Source organism: Macaca fascicularis, chromosome 13 (assembly GCF_037993035.2).
Source record: "Macaca fascicularis isolate 582-1 chromosome 13, T2T-MFA8v1.1".
Classification (NCBI taxonomy): Eukaryota; Metazoa; Chordata; class Mammalia; order Primates; family Cercopithecidae; genus Macaca; species Macaca fascicularis.
Window position 1 is genome coordinate 49044242 of NC_088387.1, and position 6631 is coordinate 49050872.

General features: G+C 40.6%; 1 pseudogene; it reads right to left on the reverse strand.

Moving 5' to 3' along the window:
• Positions 1-4109: 4109 nt before the first annotated feature.
• LOC102129217 (succinate dehydrogenase [ubiquinone] iron-sulfur subunit, mitochondrial pseudogene) lies at positions 4110-5466 on the reverse strand (annotated as a pseudogene).
• Positions 5467-6631: the final 1165 nt, after the last annotated feature.

Here is a 6631-nt window from a genome sequence, read left to right on the forward strand (position 1 = left end):
GGCATGGTTGCTCACATCTGTAATTCCAACACTTTGGGAGGCCAAAATGGGAGGATCACTTGTTGCTAGGAGTTCAAAACCAGCCAGGGCAATATAGTGAGACCTCATCTTCACAAAAAACTTAAAAATTAGCTGGGTGTGGTGGTGCATGTCTGTAGTCCTAGCTACTTGGGAGACTGAGGCAAGAGGATTTCTTGAGCCCGGCAGTTCAAGACTGTAGTGAGGTATGATCATGCCACTGTACTCCAGTCTAGGCAATAGAGCAAGGACCCATTTCTAAATATAAACAGATATTTTTTGATACACAGTTGGTTAAATCTGTGGATGTGGAATCTAGAAGCTAGGTTTTTGTTAGTTGGTTCACTACATCATAATTTATTTATAGCATCAAAAAGTTATGTGTTCAATATTAATTAAATGGTTAAACAAAATATAGCACATTGAAGATAGTCTATGATGCAACCGTTAGAATTATGTTTTAATTCTAATCTCAGAAGGCTGAGCTTATGCAGTTTTTTTTTTTTTAAACGGTTTACTACTTTTTTTGGTCTAGCTTTCAAAAAGAAAAAAAGTAAAATGAAGGGAGGAAATAAAGGGCATTAGCCCTTTAAATCTCCTGGAAGTCACTTCAGCTAGAGAGGGAGGGAGTTGCAACAATGGAGGGAGGTACTACAACAATAGCTGCTGCCTCATTGTCTTTTTTTTTTTTTTTTTTTCTGAGATGGAATCTCCCTTTCTCCCCCAGGCTGAAGTACAGTGGCATGATCACTGCTCACTGCAGCCTTGACCTCCCAGCCTCAAGTGATCCTCCCAGCTCAGCCTCCCGAGTAGCTGGAGCTACAGGTGCATACCACTATGCCCAGCTAGTTTAAAAAATTTTTTGTAGTGACTGGATTTCACTATGTTGACTGGGTTGGTCTCCAGCTCCTGGGCTCAAATATTCCTCCCATCTCAGCCTTCCCAAGTGCCTTTGTCTTCACCTCTGTGATTAGAAGCAGCAGTAGGCCATCAGAGCACAGATCCCTGATAGCTGAAGGACAAGGTCCTTTTTGCCCACCCTTGGCTCCCACAGGCTGTTTGTATCTACTACAGGAACCCATGCACAGCTGTCTGTCATGGGGTAGGAGTGGGAATTAATCACTGCTACTGTGCTAAGAGCTAAAATTGACTGAAATTAACTACCTATTAGGGTCCAGACCTTTTCCTAGAAGTTGCAATCTTTCAGTAGACTCCAGAGTTCTAAAATAGTTACATCAGACAGATGCTGCCAGTGTAATTGTTGTCTAGGTGGAGAGACAGATTCTTGGTGCTTCCCTGAATCCTGAGTTAATTTTTGCATATGGTGTGAGGTAAAGGTCCAACTTCATTTCTTTTGCATGTGGATATCCTGTTTTCCCAAAACACCATTGAAGAGACTGTGCTTTTCCCATTGAATAGTCTTGACAGCCTTGTCAAAAACCAAATAGATATGAAGATTTATTTTGACTTTATTGCATTGATTTATATCTCTGTCCTTATGCCAATACCACAATGTTTTGATGACTGTGGTTTTGTAGTAAGACTTTGAAATTGGGAAGTGTGAGTCCTTCAACTTTGTTCTTTTACAAAATTGTTTTGACTCTTTGGGGTCTCTTGAAATTCCATATGAATTTTGGGAAAGGGTTTTCTGGTTCTGAATAAAACAAAACAGTAAAAGAAAAAGATGCCATTGGAATTTTGGTAGGGATTGCATTAAATCTGTATATCACTTTGGGCAGTACTGTTATCTTAACAATATTGAGTTTTCCAATGTATGAAGTGGGATCGTTTTCCATTTATTTATGTCTTCTTTAATTTTCTTCAGCAATGTTTTGGTTTTTTTTAGTAAATAAGTTTTGTCCCTTTTTAGTTAAATTTATTTCTAAGTATCTTCTTTTTGATTTTTAAAATGGAATTGTTTTCTAAATTTCCTTTTTGAATTGTTCATTGCTAGTGTATAGAAATACAACTAATTTTTGTGTGCTGATTTTGTATCCTGCAACTTTGCTGAATTCACTTGTTAGCTCTATTGTATATGTGTATGTGTGTGTGAACACACGCGTGTATTTTTTAGGTTCTTCAGTGTATAAGATCATGTCATCTGTTTATAAAGATAATTTTATTTCTTCTTTTCCAATATGTCTTTTATTTCATTTTCTTGCCTACTTGTTCTAGCTAGGACTTCCAGTCCTATGTTTAATAGAAGTGGCAAAAGTGGGCATCCTTATCTTGTTCTTGTTCTCAGTGTAAAGATTTTCAGTCTTTCACCATTGAGTGTGATGTTTTCTGTGGGTTTTTTGTGGATGGCCTTTATCATGTTGAAGAAGTTCCCCTCTATTCCTATTTTATTGAGTGTATTTATCATGAGAGAGTGTTGAATTTTGTCAAATGCTTTTTCTGCATCAATTGAGATTATTATGTGGGATTTTCTCTTTTATTATTTATTTATTTATTTATTTTTGGAGACAGAGTCTCACTCTCTCACTCTGTCACCCAGGCTGGAGTGCAGTGGCGCGATCTTGGCTCACTGCAACCTCTGCCTCCTGGGTTCAAGTGATTCTCCTGCCTCAGCATCCTGAATAGTTGGGACTACAGACATGCGCCACCATGCCCGGTTAATTTTTGTATTTTTTGGTAGAGACGGGGTTTCACTGTGTTGGCCAGGCTGATCTTTCATTCTTTTAATGTGGTGTATTTCACTGATTAATTTTCATATATTAAACCAACTTTCCATTCCTGGGATAAATCCTACTTGGTCATGGGTATAATTCTTTTAATGTGCTGCTGGATTCGGTTTGCTAGTATTTTGTTGATGATATTTGCATATATGTTCACAAATGATATTGTTCTGTAGTTCTTTTTTCTCATAGTGTGTTTGTGTGGCTTTGGGATATTGTCCAAAAAAATCAATCAAAAAATCAATTGGTGTTCTAAAACCATCTTTTCAAATAACTCAAGTAAAAGAATAAAAGTCTATTCAGAAAATAGTAACAGGCTGGGCATGGTGACTCACGGCTGTAATCCCAGCACTTTGGGAGTCTGAGGCCGGCAGATCACTTGAGGTCAGGAGTTTGACACCAGCCTGGGCAACACGGTAAAACCCCATCTCTAAACCCCATATTTAAAAATACAAAAATTAGCCAGGCGTGGTGGCACGTGCCTGTAGTCCCAGCGATTTGGGAGGCTGAGGCAGGAGAATTGCTTGAACCCAGGAGGCAGAGGTTGCAGCGAGCCAAGATTGCGCCACTGCACTCCAGCATGGGCGACAGAGCAAGACTCCAACTAAAAACAAAAACAAAAACAAAAACAAGTAACAGTGAGAAAACAATTTTGTATAACAACAAAATTGTTCTCAGAGGAAAATTTATATTACTAAATATTTGTATTAGAAAGCAAAAAATACCAAAAACAAATGAATGAAGTATTCACCTTGTAGAAGTTCAGATTCTTTGTTTGCAAAAGCAGAAATCAACTCAGACAAAATAAAACATAAATTTTTGGTTCAGTTCATAGAACTGAAAGAGAAAGTTGAAAAGTTAGGCCCCAAAAGGGCAGGAACCAGGATGACTCTGGAGAACCAGGTAACAGAAAGCAATGAAACAGCTACATGATGAATCAGCTACCAGATGAATCAGCTACAGCTGTTTTCAGTCTTAAGATTCAGTTGCTATGGAGAGAGCATCCAACTATCCTAAGTTAGGTTTCACATCTATTTTTAATCTAAAAATATTCAGTGCATCTTAATTGATTGTCTTGCCAATCATTATCCAATAAAGAATGTTACTTCCCCAAGAAAAATTAAGGTAATATTATGAAGAAGAAGTAATGGATGTGAGGTGGTAAAAACAACAAATTGTTCCTTAGAAGCTAGATTTTTATTACTTTGTTCACTACATCATCATTTATTTATAGCACCAAAAAGTTATGTTTTCAATATTAATTGAATGGTTAAATAAAATATAGCACATTTAAGATAGTTTATGATGCAACCATTAGTTATGTTTTAAATCAATATTTAAAGATGGAAAAATCATTATGGAAAAATAGATCAAATCTGTATATCATCTATGAATTAAATTTCATTTAAAAGGTTTTTTATTTCTTAAAATTTTTATTATACATGCTGTATTCATGGAAAACCAAGATCTTTAAAGGAACTCAAATTAGATATAAATTATGTTCAGCTCTGAGCTGGTTTTAAGTCATGTTTAGCATGGAAACAGTTAAACTGAAGCTTTCTTCTCCTTATAGGTTGCCATCATTTTCTTGACTTCTGCAATAGCTTTCCCTGGATTCAGACCCTTAGGACAGGTCCTTGTGCAGTTCATGATGGTGTGGCAGCGGTGTAGAGAGAACGGGTCCTGCGGCTTGGCCAGGTGCTCCTCAGTCAAATCGTCTCTGGAGTCAATCATCCAGCGGTAGGCCTGCATAAGAACTGCAGGCCCCAGGTAATTGTCTCCGTTCCACCAGTAGCTGGGGCAGCTGGTGCTACAGCAAGCACAGAGAATGCACTCGTAGAGCCCGTCCAGTTTCTCATGCTCTTCTATGGACTGCAGACACTGCTGCTTGCCTTCCTGAGATTAATCCTTCTTCTTCAAATAAGGCTCAATGGATTTGTACTGTGCATAGAAGTTGCTCAAATCGGGAACAAGATCCTTTATCACATACATATGCGGAAGAGGGTAGATTTTTGAGACCTTATTGAGGTTGGTGTCAATCCTTCGGGTGCAAGCCAGAGTGTTGCCTCCATTGATGTTTATTGCACAAGAGCCACAGATGCCTTCTCTGCATGATCTTCGGAAGGTCAAAGTAGAGTCAATTTCATTCTTAATCTTGATTAAAGCATCCAGTACCATGGGGCCACATTTATTAAGGTCAACTTCGTAAGTCTGCATATGAGGTTTGTCTCCAGCCTTGTCTGGGTCCCATCGATAGATGGCAAATGTCTTGATACGGGCAGCTGCGGCTGCGGCTGTCCGGGCTCCTCCGGAGGCCTGCAGGCAGGCTCCGCCAAGGGTTGTGGCCCGTAACCAGCGCCTCAAGGAGAGTGAGACCACCGCCGCCATCTTGGCTCCTCATTTAAAAGTTTTATTGGTGCACAAAACCAACACCAACACCTGAAGAAAATGCATCAAAATGTGGGCCAGGCGCGGTGGCTCACGCCTGTAATCCCAGCACTTTGGGAGGCCGAGGCGGGCGGATCACGAGGCCAGGAAATCGAGACCATCCTGACTAACCCAGTGAAACCCCGTCTCTACTAAAAATACAAAAAAATAGCCAGGCGTGGTGGCGGGTGCCTGTAGTCCCAGCTACTCGGGAGGCTGAGGCAGGAGAATGGCGGGAACCTGGGAGGCGGAACTTGCAGTGAGCTGAGATCCGGCCACTGCACTCCAGCCTGGGCCACAGAGCAAACCAACACTCCACTTCAAAAAAAAAAAAAAAAGAAAAAGAAAATGCATCAAAATGTGAATAGTAGAATCGTAGCTTTTTTTTTTCTGTTTCTCCATATATGCGTGCATAAAGAACGTATATATATATTTTTTTATATATATATCCCCCCCAACACACACGTTGTAATGGGTTGAATTATGACCCCTAAAAATATCTCTCCATGTCCTAATACCCACGCTCCTGAATAGTGTCTTTGTAGATATAATTGAGTTAATGATCTTGAGATGAGCTCATCTTAGATTATCTGGATGGGTCCTAAATTTAACGATCCTTGTGTAGGAGACAGAAGAGAAGACACAGACACAGAGAAAGCCATGGCCATGTGAAGACGGATACCGAGATTGGAGTTATGTAGCTACAAGCCAAGGAACTCCTGGAGTCACCAAAAGCTGGAAGAAGCAAGAAAAATTCTCTCTAGGGCCCTTGGAGGGAGGGTAGCCCTGCTGACATCTTGAGTTCAGCCTTTTTTCTCCAGAACTGGCAGAGAATAAATCTGTGTTATTACCCAGTTTGTGGTAATTTGTCCCAGCATCCCTACAAAACATATATATATATATATATACACACACACACACACACGCACACAAATAAACAGCAGCCTTTCTACGTGTTACACAAGATGTGTTTTCCCCAATTTTCCATATTTTTCCACAATAAAGAAAATAATACATTGTTTTAAAAGTTGGATATAAAGTTTAGCAAATTTAATATCAGACAAAATAAAACTTAAGGAAAAAATTCAGTGGCCTATATTCTCCTAGGGCCCCTCCCTGTGAGAAGCCAGCCTCTGTGACTCGGGGAACCCCTCCAGTTGCGTCTCCTGTTCGCCGCTTTGCGACTTCGTTCGGGTTCCTGTTTCTCTTCTTCCCAGCTCTTGGCTTCGCTTCGCTTGGCTGGGGTTGGCTGGAACTTCGGTTTCTCTCCTTCGGCTGCGCCAGCCTGGGTTCCTGCCCTGCCTGACCCTGGCACTCTGCGTCCTGACTTCTCCCTTGTCTGGGCAGGGGGAATTGCACATTTACAGAGAGGGGCGATCACCTCCTTTTCAGGTGCCCACAGCACGCATAGAGGGATAGTGGGTAAACCCGACGGTAACACGCCTGCACCACCTGTGAATTCCGAAAACAAACGCAAGGTAGGGCTTGTTTCCCACGCCAGGTGATTT